Below are 17,797 nucleotides of genomic sequence, written 5' to 3'. Positions count from 1 at the left end.
CTGCTCAGACCCAGAGAATTAGGACTCCAGAGCAGTAGTTTTTTTTTCTTTAAGATTTTGTTTTGTTTTGGAGGCTGACATGGGGCTTGATCCCAGCTGAAGGCAGATGCTTAACCAGCTGAGCCACCCAGGCAACCCCAGAGCGGTAGTTCTTAACCACTATGGCTAGACAGCCTGGTAGGTTATGATGAATTATGAACTACTATATATATTATTTGTTACTCTTAAGAGTTACAGATTGAACCTCACACCAGTCAGAATGGCTAAAATCAACAAGTCAGGAAATGACAGAGGCTGGCGAGGATGCAGAGAAAGGGGAACCCTCCTACACTGTTGGTGGGAATGCAAGCTGGTGCAACCACTCTGGAAAACAGCATGGAGGTTCCTCAAAATGTTGAAAATAGAACTGCCCTATGGCCCAGCAATTGCACTATTGGGTATTTACCCTAAAGATACAAACGTAGTGATCCGAAGGGGCACGTGCACCCGAATATTTATAGCAGCAATGTCCACAATAGCCAAACTATGGAAAGAACCTAGATGTCCATCAACAGATGAATGGATCAAGAAGATGTGGTATATATACACAATGGAATACTATGCAGACATCAAAAGAAACGAAATCTTGCCATTTGTGACAACATGGATGGAACTAGAGCATATCATGCTTAGCGAAATAAGTCAAGCAGAGAAAGACAACTATCATATGATCTCCCTGATATGAGGAAGTGGTGATGCAACATGGGGGCTTTAGTGGGTAGGAGAAGAATCAATGAAACAAGATGGGATTGGGAGGGAGACAAACCATAAGTGACTCTTAATCTCACAAAACAAACTGAGGGTTGCTTGGGGGAGGGGGTTTGGGAGAAGAGAGTGGGATTATGGACATTGGGGAGGGTATGTGCTTTGGTGAGTGCTGTGAAGTGTGTAAACCTGGTGATTCACAGACCTGTACCCCTGGGGATAAAAACATATGTTACAGTTAATGAATCCATATTGATGTATTAGTATCAACTGAAGTCTGTAAAAAAAATAAATAAATAAATAAATAAAATAAAAATAAAAATAAACATTCCTGGGGTTATAACATTCTAGATTTTTTTTTAATGGACTCTGTTTTGATAGTTTCTAAAGTTTCTGTTCTCTGTATTATGACACTTAAAAATAAGTACAGAGTAGACAAATATATAAATATACAATTTCTAATCTCTCTCATTAAGTTTGGTAAAGTTCATCTTTTTTTTTTTAATCTCTTTACTGAATTAATACTGTCATATCTACTGAGCTGAGACAATGGCTTAATGCATCATGCAGAATAAAATTCATAAACAGAACTAAAAAAAAAAAAGAGTTACAGATTGAAGTTTGACAATACTCTGTACATTCCTAAATTAGAAGAACAAATCCTCACTTTTTATTCACTAGTGTCCTAGTATAAAGCAAAGCCTGAGGTGAGAGAGGAGTGAGTAGAAATCCAGCTAGCATGCCAGAAATTTCATATAACCTGCAACCTGACTTATCAGAGTTTGTCATAGAAGTGCCGCCTACAAAGGAACACAATGCAACCTGGGTATTCGACAGGAAAATATTGAGAACCTTACTTGCCCTAAATGTTTTCATGGCACCACAGTTTTGTAAATGGCGTCTTCTCAGATGGTAGCTGCCATTTCTGGAGGCTAGAATATGATACTTTCCAGTTCATTCTTGGAATGAGGTAACCTGGGAAATGCCCTAAGTATACTGTGACTCTGTGATTGCCCCTCCAGAATCCGGGCCCTCATCTCCTCACAGCAGCTCACATTTTCACTAGAAAACACTTGACTCCTATTCTCTGCCCATAGGGTGAATAGAACAGAATCCACTCTTTAATCCAAGGGGTGACTCATGATGGGTCAAAAATTATCAGTGCATCTTATTCTTTAACTTTTATTTTTATCCTTGACAAGTTTAGCCAAATGAGATTATAATGCTCACATCTTAACCATTTGTCAAATGTAAATTATTCTAAAATTCTAAAATTTATAGAAACAATGCTTTAGCATATTTTGCTCAAACTGTAATGTCATGGAAAAGACCTATGTATCTCTTGTGGTTGTAGAACGTCAGTCTAGAGCAGTGAGGCCAGACCACTTACATCTTCACACGCTGGTTCTTCCCTCCCTGAAGCACCTGAATCCCATGGGGGAGGAGTGGACCGCCCAGAAACTCTTCTACATTCTGTGGCTTCACTGCACTGTGTCTGCCCAGTTCTCAAATTCTGCCTCTGTCTTTCTCTCTCTCTCTCACTCTCTCTCAATTAAGCAGAAACTCAAGCTTTTTAATTTTTTTAAAATTTCATTTTATTTTTTTACCTCAGACCTCAGTCTAAAGGTCTGACTCTGGGTCAGCTAGGTAGCTCCGTTGGTTAAGTGTCCGACTTTTTATTTCAACTCAGGTCATAACTCAGGTCAGGCTCTGCGCTGGGCAGGGAGGCTGATGAAGATTCCCTCACCCTCTCCCTCTGCTCCTCTCCACAGTTTAAAAATGAATGAATGAATGAATGAATGAATGAAAAATAAATAAGTAAATAAATAAATAAACAAATAAAATAAACATCTGGCTGTAATAGGAGTCTGAAAAGACCTCTCTTTAAACCATTCTTGTTCCTAAAGATCATTCTTTTCTCAAAACATTGATTGTTCAAAATCTGTAATAAGATTAGTCTGTCTTTACTGCTCCAAATTCTATCTAAAGGGAAATTTGATATAGTATGTATACCTTTGTTTGGAAGGAGAATAGAAAAATGATAAATTAAAAAACATGAAGACACATTTTATACAAAGAAGTGAGTTAAGTTGACTGTTATTTGTTAATCAAGGTTTAGAATGTAAGAGAATTCTTTAGGGTATGGATTCCTAACTCCCCAGAATAGTCCCTGTAAGATTCATTCTTACACTTGAGAACACAGATCTTCGAGTTTGGTGGCAGCTTTTACTCTCAATGTCCTATGAGTTGGTTGCTTTCTCAAGCACAGAGCATGTAAAACCTGGTTTTCTCAAAAGCTTATTTGCTGTTTGTTTTTTTTTTTTTTTAACCACGTAAAGGAAAGCTGATGGTATTTTTTTCTAGCTGAAGTTTTCAGATGCAAGAGAATAATACCATGACAGAGTGGATAGTTGGTCCATTTTAGTCCACACTGAGAAAAGAGAAGGAGATAGAGAGGAAGAGAATGAGAAGGAAGTGGAGGAGGAGGAAGAAGAGGGAAAGAGAGGGAAAGGGGGAGAGAAAAGGGGAAGAAAATTAAGGGGGGGAGGTGAGGAGGAGAAGTCAGTGGCAATGTGAGGCTTTATCTTTGACTTTGGACATTGTGGGAGGCATCTGGATATGGTTTCCTGATTAATGACGTTTTCACTGGTGGCCATTATCTATAATTATTCACTATCCACATCCTGTGATTCAGCACTCAGGAACATTGTCACACCTACAGAGGCTCCCTGGGTCTGAATCAGTAATAGAGAATTTTACACTCCTACAAAAGTTAAGCCAAACCAATAAAATTACACAAAAACCAAACAATCTCCCAAATCCAAAATATGGAAAATATCTTCTCTTTTTTTCAATGATTTATTTATTCATTTGGGGGCGGGGGACAGCAGCAGGAGATGGAGAGAAAATCTCAAGCAGACTCATGCTGAACACGGAGCCGGATGCAAGGCTCAGTCCCTCAACCCTGAGATCATGAACTAAGCCAAAATCAAGAGTGGGCCTCTTAACCTAACTGACTGTGCCACCCAGACACCCCAAGTACCTGTTCTTTAAATTGAACAAATTATAACAACTTTAAAAAAATATATTCTATTTATTTATTTGACAGAGAGAGAGTGAGAGCACAAGCTGGGAACAGAGGGAGAGGGAAATGCAGGCTCTCCGCTGAGCAGGGAGCCCAGTGCCGGGCTCGATCCCAGGACCCTGGGATCATGACCTGAGCCACAAGCAGATGCTTTAATGACTGAGCCACCCAGGCACCCCTAATTATAGCAATTTTTAAACAAAACAAATTAGATTTAAAAGACTGACTTGATATTGACTTGGGGGGGACTCTGGCATTCTGGAGAATCATGTGTCATTATATTGTTTATAATGATCAACTCTGTAGGTTCATTATACTATAATAATGTAGAATAGATATTCCTAATCCAAGCAGTCATTTTTAAAACCCTAGCTCGCATAAATGCCCATACACATGACACAGCTGAAATCAGTAGTAAATTTATTTTTTCCTCTGTGTATGGCAAGAGGTGTTGTGTGTTAGTTGTGCTCCTGAGGGACTACAATTAAGAAGGAGAGAAAATGTCCATAAAGTTGGGATCAGGCATTTAAAACAATTCTTATGCTCAAAACTACTAGGGGGCTGGCCTGTTTATAGGAAATAGTTCTCTAGAATTAGAAGTGGAAATAAGGAGATGATAATGAAATTCAGTTTAACCAGCAAAGGGTGGTGAACATATGTATCGCTCCACACCATACAATTATGCTGCCAGTTTAGATAATACAGTTGTGGTTCCTTTTGTCAGGCTATTCTATTTCCTGTTAGAGAGGCTAACTTTAAAATACCGTTCTCAGAGAAGGAAGAGAGAACAAGAACTCATTAAATACTTAACTTATTTTCTCAAATTTCCCTATTTGAAATAATGAGATGATGTCCTTCTAAGTCATCTATTTGTTCATAGCTTATGGGAAACAAGGCTTCAGTCTTGACTGCTTACTAATGGTCAAGCATCCATATCTGGAAGTCCCCAGAAGGTGTTGCTTCAGGTGAAAGGTCAAAAGCTAAGCAGAGATGACCTATCACTCTGGTACTTGCTTCACTGTGATGATTGCATACCAGCCATATTTATCTATATTGCACAGGGAGAGTCTTGAATGGCTTTCTTTCCTCTTTCCCCTATAATGCATGATCATGCAGCTGTGATCATGCCCAAAGATTGTCACTTCATTTCGTTCTTCATTAGCAGTTGTGAGACAAAGGAAGTTAATATCAAGGAGGGTAGACATAACTTAATCTCTTCTAGGAGGCATTTTTTTATTGATTGATTTAAATATAAACTCAAAGGAACTTATAACCGAAAGCTCGTCATTCCTTTACCACGCCCACTCCTCACACTGCCCTGCCTTTGAGCATTACCCTCTTTTCAAGGAGTTGCCTGACAAACTCCTATCAGTTCTTCAACACCAAACTCAATCAGCCCCGCTTCTCTGAAGGCCTCCCTCGACTCCCAGGCAGAGGTCTCACAGAACAAGACAGAACTCCTTCTTCCCTGTTGCCCTTGTAACAATCTGTTCGTTCATGAGCTTCCTTGTATGATTCCACATCTATTCCTGTTGTCTAGCACAATGACTGGTGTTTACTGGCAATCTATAAATACTTGTTTACAAATGATCTGTTTTAGAACAGTTTGACTGGAGATGTATCCTGCCATCCAAGGATCAGAATATATCAAGGCATTCTGCCTGTTTAGATTGCTACAGGAACAGAAAGGAACTAAACAGAATGGCAAGAGTTAACATAATTCTAATCCATTTTAATTAACATTAAGTTCTAGTGTGTTATCTGTCTATCTACCTATCAATCGATCTATTAGATCTTTTCCTTTGTGCAGCAGGAATGGTCTTTCAGACTGCCATCTACATGTCTTTTTTAAGCCAATCCTCATGGAAATGTTTGTTTACATGGGCTTTAAAAAATATGTAGTGTTGTTTTCATAGAGGCTTAAGAAATACTTGGCTGAACAATATAACTGGAAAAAAAAAACAACTAGGGGAACAAAAAGTACCAAAGAAAACTTAGTGTTCATCAGAATTAAAATTAACTGAAGAAAAACAATAATCATAAACTATAAACCTTTTCCTGCTATTCGGGTCATCAGCTTTCATCTCCAGCAGCTTCCCCTCCTGAGTCTCTCCCAAGCTAAGAAAGAGGTTCCCCATATGGGCAGATTAATCTGACAGGCAAGGCTATCTCATGATTTAAAAGTCTCTCTTTAAAATATGTAAAAGGCTAACGGGGAGGTTCAAATTGTGAGCAGTGCCTTGGCTGCCTTGTTACAAAGGTTCACCCTTGTGACTACTTCATTATCACCCTGGATTATCTATTTAGAGCAGAGGAGGCAGCACATCTCTAGAATCGACACAAAACAACCTCCTCATTTCTCATGCTCTGAGGCCTCTCATGGAACTGATAATTGTCAGGCATTCCTTCCTTTCTCAGCCATCCAAGGCTAACGCCCACCAGGAGACAAAGGATCTCTTTGAGGATGAATCTTGAGACAATCCTGATCCCCTAAAAATTACATGCTGGGAAAATTTTCTAAATACTGAAATTATTGTGTTTCTTTTAGAGAACTCTCGGTGGATCCTAACTATGTGAATGGGTTATCACAGGAACGCTTTTCTCAAGCCCAAGAGGGAAGAAAGGACAACTGCGGGAGGAAGTCAAAAGGAGAGCGGATGAACGAAACAAAGGAGGGGCGCCTGGGTGGCTCAGTTGGTTGGGCGTCTGCCTTGGGCTCAGGTCATGATCTTGGGGTCTTGGGATTGAGCCTCACATCGGGCTTCCTGCTCAGTGGGGAGTCTACTCCTTCCCCCTGCTCATGCTCTTTTTCTCTTTCTCTCTCTTTCACATAAATGAACAAATCTTAAAAAAAAAAAAAGAAACAAACAAACAAATGAACTCTTACCCCTTTCCCAGTACCTGCCATGCTGACCATTTGTAAACTATTTGGACATCTATGGTCTCACTGGATTCTCAAGACCATCCTGTGAGATAGTTATCAATATTATTCCTATTTTAGAGATAAATAAACTGAGGTTCAGTGATGTAATTCAGCCAAGGTCACATAATTAAGGGGGTGGTGGTGGGTCAGGGCTAAGCTGGGCTTGGAACCCGGGTCTTTTCAGGAGAAAGCATAGGTTCTCGTGCCATGACCACAAAGCTTCTTGTATTGAGTAGGGAAAGCTCCCTTAACTAGAACCGTGCATGTATCATGAACTTTGTAGGAAGAAGCCTAAGAATCCTTTACAACCCCTCTTTTTATTGAGAAAACGACATCAGAAGCCTCAGTTGAAACGTTCTATTTTTCGCTGTGCTTAGCTTTAGGAGAAAAAAAGCAAAATCATGAGAGAATCAGTTCATATCAGCAATTTCATGAGAAAACCAAGGGAAGCAGCTCTCAGGAAAAGCCTGCGGTCAGCGCACATTCGGTGCTGTGTGATGAGAAATGAAGCTTTCGATGTTGACCCGGAGAAATCGCAGAGTTTTCCATCAACCCAGCTAAATGTCTCCATGATCTGAGAGCCTCACGCTTTGGAGTAGCGTGATCAGTAGGCTGATCAAGTTGGCCAGGTATTGTCACAACGGTCGGAAGAAAAAGCTTTGTAATGGTCTCTGATTCAGAAATTCACTTTACATGTATATGTCCGTTTAAGGCAGATTCCTACAGGCCAAAGATTCTTTAGTCTGTCTGTGACCTTCCATCTGTTTGTCTCAACTTCATTTGGTAATTGTCCACTGTTCAAAGCAAGGAAAGGACCTGCTACCTGTTTTGCAATTACTCATAGTTCTCTAAACACAGAGGGTGCTCACAGTGTGCTCAAGTATATAAAATTTTAAGACACACAGGCCAAGCACCTTCTAGTCTGCTATGCAGTAGTTATGTAGCCTTTATGGTGGATCTTTATAAAAAGCCAGTTAGGGGCGCCTGGGTGGCTCAGTCAGTGAAACGTCTGACTCTTGATCTCAGCTCTGGTTTGATCTCAGGGCCATGTGTTCAAGCCCTGTGTTGGGCTCCCCCTCTCCTCCCAAAAAAGCCAGTTAGGATTCAAGAAAGAAGTACTTACATTTCATGAGAAAGAGCAGAGAAGGCAATATATTCACCTCTCTGTGATAATGCGTTTGGCTTTCATTTTATTTAAAAATCTCTAATTTTCTCATGCCTCCTGCAGTCCTTCACTACAGGATATGTTACTCATGTTAGACCCAAATTTACCTTTGGCCCACACAAACCTGCTGTTATCTTGCTGATTGTTACTGTAAACTACTGACATCAGCAAAGCTTTGTCAGGAAACTGAGGTGATTGAAAATTCCAGAGAAGTTGAAGAAAATGCATCCCAGACGACTTCAGACTTCTTCCTCTTTTGTATAGTTGGTGTTCCTCATTTGAGTCATTGCTAATATAGTTGAAAGGCTCTGTTCACAGTCGGTATTAGGTAGAAGGCTTGTTTATTCCTATTTCCCTTTAACCCACCTCAGTTGGATTGGAGTGAGTTTTGCCTCACTCATTGTGGAATTCGTTCAACATCTGGATGTTGGTGGAGGCCGTTGATGCTGCTATATGTAATTAGTTGATTATTTGAGAAATGAAGTGGTTCATTGACATGGGTAAAATTTAGGCCTCAATGTAACCATAAATCATTCTCAAAAACCTTCAAGTGTATCAAAATACAAATTTCTTGTGTGCATTGGGGTCCTTTTGTGATGACTCACTTTCTATGTTACCTTCTGACTTGTCACTGAATTGTTCTTCTATTTGGCTGATGACTGGGGCCATTGGGGGACTGGATTTTGCTGACAGTCTCTTTCCAGAAGACTGACATTTTCTTCATTCTTGCTGGGTGCTGGAGTCAGAATGTTCACATTTTGATCTTCTAGGAACACATGGCTTTTGGCCGCCAACCTTGGGATAGTGCATTCATGAACCATATACAGGATGCATACTGAAGCCAAGAGGAGGGGCATGTCTCAGATTAGGGTTTCAGGAAAGATTGTCTATGAAAGTGACCCCTCAGCCATGTTTCAGAGGAAAAACAGAATATAGAAGAGGGTGTGTTCAGGCAGATGTAGTTGGAGGGATGGTGAGAGATGATGGAAAGAGAGGCGAAGAGTATTCAGCTCAGGAAAGCTTTGTGAGCTATGATAAGGGGTATGAGTTGCATTTTGGGTGCTTTGGGGAACACCACTGAAGGATGTTTAAGTAGGGCTTTGGCAAAATCAAATTGGCAGTGGTGAATTAAATCAGTGAACACATACTGAATATCTACTTGGTAGCAGTAACTCCCTGAGAAGTCAGACTACAAAGATAACGTGGTCCCTACCCTTGAGAAGCTTACACATTTAGGGAGAAGACAGATACGAAAGCAAAAAACACCAGAAGAGCCCTTTTCACCAATGTGGGAATGCAGAATGAATTAGAAGGTGATAAGACCACAAGTCTAGTTATCAATAGGATGGGGAGGGCAGTGGATGAGTTCTTTCTCTTGGCATAGCCCTTTCTATTGTATTTAAGGATATATGTCAAGACAGCAGTTATTAAGACTGTGGTGAAATAACGTTCAAGTAAGGCATATACAAAGAAGATCAAAAAATATCTTGAAAGTGTGAAAAAGGTAGTATTCTTCTATCTGCTAGCCCCTCCATGAGGCCTCAGTGTTGCTTCATCCCCTGCTGTGTCGGAGGGAGTCAGCTCCCTGGAGAGAATAGGACCAATGTGACCGGTGAGAGGCTAGTAGAGCCATTCTTGGGATTTGACATATGCCTAAATTGAGGCAATGCCAATGGTGATCAAGGACAAGAATCAGGTAGAAGAGAGAATGCGGAGTATGACTCACAGACCTGATAACCCATTTAGAGATATAATGGAATGTGTCTCAAGATCTCCTCCCAGAGGAGCCCAGGGGGTGACAGTCACCAGGTTTTGAGGGGAACATGGCTGGTGGGGGGACAATATGGCCATCTCCATTTTTTGACATGGCAAATCTGAGGAGCCATTGGTACCATCAGGTGGTGATGCCCAGTATTCATTTGAATGCGCAGGTGGGAAGTCTTACTGGGGAGATGCATCTTTGAGTCTGGGGTATGCACAGGTAGCAATTGAAGCTGTGGGTGCTGAAAAAGTCCCTGAAGTATGGTGATTAGAATGAGGAGAATGGAGAGCCCTGGCGGGGCGCTGGAAACACTGCCGTTTAAGGACTGAGTGAAGAGAGCTGAGTCTGGTTAGTGGGTAGGAAGAAAACCGAGAAGAATGTGGTTAGGGATTTAAAGGAGGACTTTTAAAGAGGAAGTCATCAACGGAGTTAAAAGGGCCTCTTCTGTGCGTAAAGATGTGTTATGATTTTCAAAACAAATTAAATACATTAGGTGGGACTATTATTCCTAGTAACGTGCAATAACTGACTAATGGCATATAAAAAATACCACAAAGCTTAGAGAAAAGCAAATTAAACCAGGCTTTTAAGATGATATACCATCTTCTAGAAAAAAAAAAATGTAAAGGATGGCAATCTGGCCTTCTGTGAAGAAGGCATAGAGTTGGGTTCATTTATCGTAGCACAGAAAGGAGGGATTTTCTGTTGAAGTATTCCCTGACTTTCTTACCGGTACTTCTGTGGCCCACTCATGGGTGTGTGGGCAGTAGTCGACGAGGAGTAATGGGGCAGAATGGAGCTCATGGACACATCTGAGAGCTCGTTCCAGGACCTGGTCCCGCCAATTTGCAGTTTTACACTGCCGGTCACCAGGGCAATATATCAACATTATCACAAGATTCTCCAGTTGAATCACTTCTGTCTTGGGGTTGCTTCTTGCCTTACCTACAGAACTCCCTAGATCCTTCCCAAATCTCTGTGGTAGAGATACACTGCAAGAATTACTAGTCAGTTTCACAGGATACTTGGAGCTAAAAAAGATTCAGACCACATAGCAGCCATGAATCAGGGGAGAGGACACATCTTGCTAATTTCTGTTACTGAACTCAGGCTGAAAAAAAACCCAAACCAAACCAAAACAAAACAAAAAAACCCCAAACAATAAAGATCTGGCTTGGATTCCCCCACCCCTTCCCTAATTTAAAAAATGTTACTGTATTTTTCTTTGACATTTCCTACCTGAAGCAAGGTTTTGGTTCCCACACAACACCCTTTTCCTCTGCTTTCTGGTTCTTCCATTATCTTGGCCTGCCCTCTGACACTGTTTCCCAATTTCTGTTTTCCTTTCTCATTTCCCTCTTCTTAGCACTGCCACGAGCCACAAACCTGTAACCATAATGTCTGACTCACTTGGTGCTTCTCTTGCTAATGGACACCATGTGGAACAGGAGGCAGGAAAATACTCTTTACAGGAAATCAGACGATAATGCTTGCACTTTTGTGCCCTTTGAAACAAGAATTTAATTATCCTAATTAAAAAGATTACCTTATAGAAGACATTTGGGAAAAGGAACAGGCAGTTTGTCCTTTTCCTGATGACACACATCTCAAAACCAAAAGGGATATTCCTGCTGATATTTGTTTTATCTGTTAAAGCTCAGGCACCAAGAGAATGGTTAGATCAGACTTTGATCTTGATCTTTAGACTGACGTGGGCACCGAATGCCGATGCCCTGGCAATGGCTGCTTTGGGGGTGCATTGGTTTCCTTAGGGTTGCTCCAACAAAGTCCCACCAACTGGGAGTCTTAAGCAACAGAAATTTATTCTCTCACAGCTCGGGAGGCTGAAAGTCCAAAATCAAGGTGTTGGTGTGGTTGCTTCCTTCTGAGGGATCTGATCCGTGTCTCTCTCCCAGCTTTTGGCGACGGCCAGAATCCTTGGCGTTCTTTGGCTTGTAGCTGCGTCCCTCTAATCTCTGTCTTTGTTTTCCCATGGCATGGGGCCTGTATCCAACTTTCCCTCTTCTTGGAGGGATTCTGTCCCTGTTGGAGTAGGGTCCACCCATGGTTAGATCTGCAAATACCCCATTGCCAAATAAAGTCATATTCGTAGGTATCAGAGGCTGGGACTTCATTGTACCTTTTTCGGGGACACCATTCAGCCCAAACAGGTGCCACCTATCCTTCTTTCAAGGGTCCATGAGGTCCTGATTCTCTGGGTCAGCGTGTAAAATCTAGTCCTCTTCCAATAAAAGTGAACTTTCCTGCCCCACTTTCTCAGGGCTCAACTGTTAGCTCCACATGGTCAGTGAATCTAAGGGAAGGTGGTAATAGGCCAGTGTCACCTCTCCCAGCTATTTGCATTTAAAACATGACTTTCTGGAGACAGTACCTTAACCTGAGGTGCTGGTGGGCATTTTGCACCGGGTAGGATTTTCTTGCTCAATAGACAGGTCTTTCTGTGCCCCTCAAATCACTGCCATCTCCTCCATCTGTGAAACGCATGGGCCCTGCCTCTCTGTTACTCTCTGTTGAGGGCAAGTGATTGCTACGGACAATCTGATCTGTCTTCGAAATACTTGCAGTTGTGCATCCCGTGGTTGGAAGTATGCCAGAGGAGATTTGCTCCTCCCAAGGAAGTCCATCAAGGGACAGGATTTTATTTCAGAAAATGTCAACCTGGGGAATCAGGCAAGAGGAACGCAAGCCCATTCTAAACTGTGGATCATTTTCAAAGAACAAACTGGAGAGAGGGAGAGAATTTGGTTGCTAGGAAAATCGAATAAAATAAACATAAGCTCCCTCCCTCCCCGCCTTGTTTTCGGTCTTGGGGTGGGCTGCGCTTCCCAGTCTTGCTGTGGAATGTTTGTCCCGCCCATCTCAGTGGTGACAGACTCACAGTGATGCCTCCATGGCTGTCTCACAGGTGTGGGATCTGATCCTTGCCAGTTGAGTGAGACTTCGGAGGAATCTCCCACCGTGGTTGTAAAGAGAAAAGGAGAGAGATAATAGTTCACTGGCACCAGTAATCTACTTCCCAACCAGCTGAACGTTTGAATAATAGTCTCGGCACTTGCTCTGCTCCACCCCCTCCCAGACTCCACCACTGTCAGATTCTCTTCTCTTCCCCACAACTGGGAACTCTAGGGAGCAGATTGTTTTGGCTGGAATTAGCCGGGCACAGATGGTACCACCTGCTGCACGTTCCTTACTTCTTATTGGCTTCTATCTCCGCTCGGCGAGTTTTTGTATTTTTCAGAAGTTCAGGAGAAGGGGAAATGGCTGGGGCCCTTGCTCATGGCTGATTCTAGCACAGCTGTTTTGAGCAAACTGGCAATGGTGGGGACTGTGCTGGGACATGCCTTCGGAGGGGAAGGGGCTTGCAAGGTAAAGTGCCACGGTGGCGGCCTGTTTGCTACATCGAGTGCTTTCCTTTCCAAAATACAAACCTCCTTTGGCCCAAACGATTTCCGTTTTTCAGACTGACAGAGCTGCCTGTGACCAGACACAAGGCAGGTGGTCTTATGGGAGTCTGAGACATGAGATTTCTCTCGTTCTAAAGTCAGAGGGACATAGAATGTCACTGTGCATTTGATAGGGGAAGGAATTATGAAAAGGCCACGGACAGGTTGCTAAGTGCAATTCTTTCTTTCTTTCTTTTTTTAAGATTTTATTTATTTATTTGACAGAGATCACAAGTAGGCAGAGAGGCAGGCAGAGAGAGAGAGGGAAGCAGGCTTCCCACCGAGCAGAGGACCCGAAGCAGGGCTCGATCCCAGGACCCTGGGATCACGACCTGAGCCAAAAGCAGAGGCTTTAACCCACTGAGCCACCCAGGCACCCCTGCTAAGTACATTTCTATTCACTGGGAGTAATAGCCTGTGAGTCTTCTGACTCCCACAGGGTAAACCTCTCGGATTCATAAACTCCGTTTTCTCACCCATGGAAACATGACATTGGACCAAAAACCCTAACAAGTCTCCCTCCTTAAAATTCTCTGAAATTCCATCTTTGAAGTTGTCCTTGAGCGCTGATTCACAAGAGATCACGTGATGAACCCTTCTCGGGGGGGCCTGGCAAATGTTTTCTCTTCCTGACTTCATCCTCCTCTCTTTTCCCTTTTCTGCGGTGCTTCCTTAGCCTTTTTATTCTCAAAATGCCAACCCCGTTCCTCTCTCAGGTTTGCGTAGCTGCTGGTCCTTCCTCCTGGAACACTCTCACTCCAGCTCTTCTCATGGCTCCCTTCTCATCCTCCAAGCTGGGGTCAGACACTGCTGCTTCAGAGAGATTTATCCCGGAGCTCCCCGCCTGACCCCCCCAGGCTGGGGTTGCCTGTGCCCCAATTCCATCTCAGCCACTTTTATAGCATCTTTTATTTTCAACATGTTAACCATTTTGTTATCTACCATCTCCCCTACAACATAAAGCCATTGAAGAGGAGCTATTGTTTGTTCATACTGTATTCCCAGGACACAGAAAAGTGCTTTTCATATAGCATCACTCAACAATATGTGTGCTATTGAGGGAATGGTGCAATACTGTGTTTAAATTGAAAAAAAACAAAAAAACAAAAAAACAAAAAAACACCACGGTGTGGGAGAGGGCACATTTGCGACTTTCATATCTATTCATTCCCTCTGGGACCTGGAATTCTGTATTCTACCTGTTTATGTATGTCCGTCTCTGACAGATTATAAGAAACCTGAGGCCAGTAGTCCTACCTCGTTCATCTTTGTATATCCTGTAGTACCCAGCTTCATGCCTTACACATGGTAGGTGCTCAGAAAATTGGCCAGCTATCAATGTTGTAACTATTACTTATTAGTATGATTCTTAGGACCACTCAATGGAATAGAACAGAAGAATCGTGGAAGTATTAGAAGCATTAATAGAGGCAATAAAACTATCTTTGGAGACCTGCCTCCTGGACTCAGCTCTGTTAGTGACTGTGGGATGACTTGGGCTCTTACTGTCTCTGGGTCCCAGAATTTTAAGAGCCAAGGCTTCAAATGAGAGAATATCTCTGGTCTCTCCATGCTTGCCTGCCTGCCTGCTTTCCTCCCTCCCTTCCTTCTCTCCTTTCTTCCTTCCATCTATTTCAGTTGATTCCACGTTTCCCTTTGCAGATGTATGAATCTCCTACTTCTCCTGGTATCCTGCTGCCTTCTTTCTTCCTCTGACCACCTCTGGTCATTCAGCACACAGGGGATTCAGAAAAGGCATGACTAGAAAAAGACTCACAAAGAAGTGGGTTCAGGCTGAAAACTGGTTGGAGAGGCTCAATGGAGCCACAGCTCCTCAATGGACATAGCCTTGTCAAAAGTCTTGGACAAAACGAGTGCGCAAAATATAAGAACAGCAGCTAGCAATTTTTTAAAGAGCATTTGTCAAAATTGAGACTGTCTCTGGCTCTCAGAGAAGATGCTGGTCCCAGAGTGATTAACAGCCTCAGATGATGGTGTGATCAGAGTAATACAGCCTTTCCAAGGTAGATTATTTTCATTTCATCCATGCGTGAAGAATCCTTGTGGACCAGAATGAACTTCTTGCAGGAAGTAGGGAAACTAGCTCATTTCTTTTTGAAGCTCCCATAGCCATTCGAAGGAGTGTTTTACTGTGACATGTTGAAGAGAGCACTGTCAGGAGGCTAGGGTTCCAGCAGTCTACACTTAAGTGCTTTCTAGGTAATTTGGGAAAAGAAATAAACAACCAGCGTGGTCTCTAGGATATGTAGACTTCAGTTTCCTCATCCGTAAGATTCAAGGGGTGGATTAACAGGGTTATTTATATTTTATTTTTCTAAGTGTTACACACATAAAGATTCTTTTCCTACCTAATTCATAGGAGAGTCTTATTAAAGAATGAGAACAAGATTTTTGACACTTTTAATGCAGACCCGAAGTGTCTTATAATTCTGTCAGGCCATAAAGGAGTTTATAACACATTTATCAGGTGATTTGCAGTGAAAGTATCTGGCTCAAAAAACCCCGACAATTCCTGGAAAAGTATATATATGAATCACTATTTTAATTTCCACTTTAGAAACCGAGGTGGTACATAATAAGCAGCTATTGTGATTAGAACTCTTCTTCTTAGATAAGACTTTTTTCCCCTCTAATGTTCCAACACCATGTATTTTAAAGTGAGTGAAATGTTCCTTTTCATGGCATTGTCTTTGATGATACAAAAACCTTTTATATTACGGAAAAGAAAAAAAAAGAGGTGTTTACTCATATGTTAGGCTGTTTCTTCTAAGACCTACTTTCTCCAGGAATGGCATTTTAAGAGTTAAAAACAAGCTGGGTGGGGTGGTTTGTACTTCTCTTTTTCCCTCTTGCTTAGATGTACCTTCAACTGGAAAACTTACGAGCTCACACTTTCTAAGCATGTTCGATAACGAAGTGGTAGACCTCCACTGAATGTTTCAGGACTGCAGGAAGTGGTGAGGGTTATTCAATAGTTGGTGTTCTCCCTTTAAGTCTGCAGTAATCCTGGGCTGCTCTACGGGGTTGGAAAATATTGTGTTGGAAGTGGTATCTTTCAGAAGAGATGTAAAAATCTAGGTCTAGATTGCTTGTGGTCACTAAATACACATAATGTTTTCTCTGAGTGTAGGGATGTTCTTGCGTTTCCTGTCTAAATTTATATTCCTTTATTCATCTCTATTTTTTTTCCCAAGTAGTTTGAAGACTATGTTTCTCTTTTCCTAAACCAAACTAGAATGAAGCATAACTATACTTCTTAGCCCTATAATAAGACTGTTTTAGGGATGGATAAAAGTGATTCTCCCTTGAGGAAAGATCATAAACTAAAATCTAAGTTTCTTATAAAAAGAGTAAAAGTAAATTAACATTTTTTTCTCTTTTTTGGTTGGCATACCTTTTAAGTTACATAGTGTTTCTTGCCTTTAGAACCTTTTATTTTTCCAGTATCAACATTTTAAGGGTTTTCCATCCGTGTAAGATAGCAATGTAATATATCAAATGTCACAGAAACACTCCATTGTAACTCCTTTAATCTCTAACATTGTTTTTTAACACCAAATATTCAATGTACACACACAAGGTCTGCAAAACCTATGTTTTCTCTCTCTCTCTCTCTTCCTTCCCTTTGACTCCTCTAAAAATGGTCAGAGCAGGACCATAATGCACAAATCTTTCTTTGAATGTTTCCTTATGTTAGATCAATTCCTTCTGAGTCCTGGCTTGCCAATACTAAATTTCCTGCCAGGGCAGTAGTCTATTTTTAACATTTTGGGGGCTTATTCTTCATTCCAAATCTAACAGGCATGTTCTGTGAAGTGAAAGAGAGAAAGCTGATGGGTGCACTTACAAATCAGGACCATCAGGATTTGCAATTTCTGTAGAATCGAAGATATGAATGAGAAAGACCAATTAGAACACTTAAAAGATCACTTGTCACTGCTTTAATCTTCATGTACTCTTTACTCATCATTTTCTTTGACTAAAATTATGAGAGTCTTTGTCATATTCATGTCAAAGCCAAATGGGAACAGTCATGCGCCTTTCATATTTTCAATATTTTGGAGCATTTTTAACATGTCATACTAGATTATGGGTGGTGGGTAACTGTTTTAAATTGAGAGAGTTTTGGTTTGTGGCATATTCAGCATCATGTCAACCCAGTGTTATTCCTCTAGCTCTGTATTTCACATACAAATGAAGCCTGAGGGCTTTATTTCTGTTATTCAATAGCATTTGTTGAATTCAGAGGTTAATAGATCATCTTCAACCCTGAAACAGAGGCTCTCTGAAACATCAGACCCAAAAAATTGGACACGGCCTATTAGCCCAAAAGAACAGGTTGCCAATGATCTCCATGTTTATTTAAATATTTAGCTCTAAAGGAAGCAATCATTCCTTTATACTTCTTTAAATTTAGTATTGACATTTTTATTTTGGGAAAGGAGGTCTTTTTTTTTTTTTTTTAACATGGATACAGGAAAAGAAAACTCTCCAATAAAAATATTGTCTAAAAAGTTTGCTTTGTCTGCATGATTTACTAAATATGTACAATTTCAATTCACAGCGAAGGTAACAAAGATTTAAACAGCCAACATCACAAATGTCTCAAGTTCTAAAAAAAAAAAAAATCACT

The sequence above is a fragment of the Mustela nigripes genome, chromosome 3 (genome assembly GCF_022355385.1).
Source record: "Mustela nigripes isolate SB6536 chromosome 3, MUSNIG.SB6536, whole genome shotgun sequence".
Taxonomy (NCBI): Eukaryota; Metazoa; Chordata; class Mammalia; order Carnivora; family Mustelidae; genus Mustela; species Mustela nigripes.
This window is presented reverse-complemented; position numbering follows the sequence as displayed.